Source organism: Mastomys coucha, chromosome X (assembly GCF_008632895.1).
Source record: "Mastomys coucha isolate ucsf_1 chromosome X, UCSF_Mcou_1, whole genome shotgun sequence".
Classification (NCBI taxonomy): Eukaryota; Metazoa; Chordata; class Mammalia; order Rodentia; family Muridae; genus Mastomys; species Mastomys coucha.
This window is the reverse complement of record NC_045030.1, coordinates 47944497-47947726: the sequence shown is the minus strand read 5'-3', so window position 1 is coordinate 47947726 and position 3230 is coordinate 47944497.

Sequence of the window (3230 nt, the reverse complement as noted above, 5' to 3'; positions counted from 1 at the left end):
TTTTTTAATAGCAGAGTAATACTCCATTGTGTAAATGTACCATAATTTCTTTATCTATTCTTCTGATGAAGGACTACTAGGTTGTGTTCAGTTTCTGTCTATTATGACTATGAACATGGTTGAGCAAGTGTCCTTGTGGTAAGATGGAGCCCCCTTTGTATATATACAAAAAGTGGTATAGCTAGGTCTTGCGGTAGATCAATTTCCAGCTTTCTAAGCTACATTGATTTCTATAGTGGCTGTATAAGTTTGAACTCCTACCAGCAAGAGGTGAATACTCCCCTTGTGTCACATCCTCACCAGTATGAGCCATCACTTGTGTTATGGATCTTTGGTGTAAGATGGAATCTCGGAGTCATTTTGATTTGTATTTCCCTGGTGTCTATGGATCTTGAGCATCCTTTAAGTGTTTCTCAGCCATGGGAGAATCCTATACTGAGAATTCTCTGTTTAGCTTTGTACCACATTTTTTAATTGGGTTATTTTGCTGGGTATATTCTGGCAGGGGCTCTATGATATGCAGCTCTTAAGAGTCTGCAGCACATTTGTCCAGGACCTTGTGGCTTTTAGGGAAGTCAGCTGTAGTTTTAATAGGTCTGCCTTTATATGTTACTTGGTCTGTTTCACTTGCAGCTATAGTCTTTCTTTGTTTTGTATATTCAGTTTTTTGATTATTATGTAAAATCGTGTATTTTTAAAAATTCCTTGCAAAATATTTGAATAATATAAACTAAGCAAATAGTGATTAAGTGCTTCCTTATGGTTGCTTATGTTGCCTTTTACACGGGGCATCCTGAAACTAGCAATTTAGTGTTTCCTTGTCATGATTTCCACAATTGAAATGGAAATGCACGATCTCATGTGTAAACTACATGAATCTTCTACAGTTTTTTATGGCATAAACATATAGAGAGCATCTCTATCATTGAAGAAATGATTTGTCAAATACACCTATAATATCAGGATATGGAACTCTGTAATCAGCAAGTCAGTTCTTAGGCAAAAGGGAGAATTGTGGCCCAGCCCTTTGAATTCTATCATTAAGAAACCAAGCAATGTTTTGAAGGTACTAAAAGAAAAGACATGTGTATCAACTAAAGGAAGGAACAAAGTACAAAAAATTTGAGGAAAATGTGAGGGAAAGGATAGAAGAGGTGAAATACTTGAATGGTTAGATATCTGAAAGGCCAGCAACTTGAGTTTTCTTGCATGAAAATCTTTAGGCGTTCACTGGCTCCTCCTCCAGTGTCTTAAAAAAATAGCAGCCAGAGAAATAGTGAGATATTCACGATTTTGAATCTTATTTTCCATTCCTATGGCTTGCATCGGCTACCCATTTTCTATTCTGCCTGAATTCCCTGTTAATGGGGAACTCTATCAAAACTTTATCACTGATTACAGAATTTCCTTAGATTCAAGAACATTTCCAATCAATAAACTCACTGGATAGATGTTTCTCTTACCTCTTTCAGAAAACAAGCCAACAAACGGCACTAAAGATATCAACTCTAAGGTGAGAGGTGAAGGTGTGTCTTATAACTTTGTTGAGGGTTGTTTTTCTCCTCCGTAGCAGGGCTTGGGTAGTTCTTATATAGAATTGCTACTTTTGTAAAAAATATAAAATAAGGTTAGTGCACGAAGACCTTGTTTGTCTTGAAGTAAGGTAGTGGGCTTTAGAAGTATCATTTATTTGCTGGCGCAAGACGAGTTTTATGTTCACTCACTCCTTACAATTTTAAATAGCCCAATGGAGAGACCACAGAGAAAGCAGGTCCCTTCCCCTCCCCCTCCCCCGGACCCACCCCACCTCCTACCCTCCCTGTTGTTATCTTTTGTTTCTTTGTTGGCAGGGCAATGGGGCGGGACTGGAAGTGCCTGTGTGCAGAGCAGCAAAGATCCAAATGCTTGCCTAAAGGTGAAGGTAGCTTGGAAAAGGGACGATGGGAATAAGTGTGCTCTTGATTCTTTACGCTCCCCACCCCAAAGTATTCAGCTCCCAGTACTATCTCCCCTCAAACACGTGATGGTCTATCAACGCTCCCTCTTTACAAATACCTGTATTGAAAGCCTGAACGATGGGAAGATGTGGTGCTAAGATCTCCCCCTGGCGTCACCCTATGCTACCTCATTTTTGGAATCTGAAAGATCTCCCTTTGCTCTGGAGTGTAGGGATCATTCAGCCCGGAAGCTGTCTGCTGGCAGCTGTTGCCACCCTGGGAGAAGAACAGCTGGAAGCTTTGATGCGCTGCAAGATCAACTCTTCCGGTTAATTAGCGCCAGCCACAGCTCCAAACGTGCCTTACTGCAACCCCTAGTGGGCTTCCAAGGCAGTAATAGCTGATCGTTCTGCCCAGTGTATTCTTGCAGAAGAAAATTAAAAAGTATGCGTGCCCACATGCATATATTACAACCTTCTGTCTGCACTCAAGAAAGCCATCAGTAACCGTCTTTAGGTCGGAAACAGTTCGACTGTCCTTGTGATTATCATTTCTTTAGCTAGAGGCTGGGAGTCCCTGAGAACACAAACACCGGCTTGCTATCCTTGGTGCTTTGGTGCGTGCCCAAAACCTCGATGTTATTGGGGTGGAGCTGGAGGGGTAGGGGCTTAGGAGTCTGCAAAGACTCCTGTTCTTTTTCCAGTTGATGCTGCTCCCCTGGCTAAGCATTTGGTATCTCCCAGGGTCCTGCTTTCTCTTGGAAGCCTCTAAGAAGGCAGCTATGGGCGTCGCCGGCGCCCTCCCTGGAACAGTAAAGGGTCCTTGGAGCTGGCGCCAAAGCCTTCTCACTTCAGCCACATCTGGTCCAGCCATGCAGATGTTAGCGGTTGGAGAGTGCCTCCACTCGAGGCGCCCCAAAGTCTCGAGCATGCCCAGTCAGGCTCCTAAGGCTCCCCAGGCGAGTTTCTGGGCGTACAAATTCCACTTCTCCGCTTTTTCGAGGAAGCTGAGGTGGGTGGGAAGGGAGGGATCCTAGGCTTGGGGCAGTGAACCGGGTTCGCCTGGGTTAGTGCCCTCCTGGCCATCTGGGTGAGGGACAGTGCTGTTTGGGGAACCCTGGGGCCAGAGTGGCCAAGCACAGTAAGATTAAGAGCACGTTGCACGCGCACACACAAACACACACTTCCTTGATGATTTTGTTAATGCCGACCTGTCCTGCTGCCCCTTGATGCGCTGGGGTCATACCTTCAATGGAAGGCAATTTGGAGTTACCCTCTAGCCCCCCACCCCCAT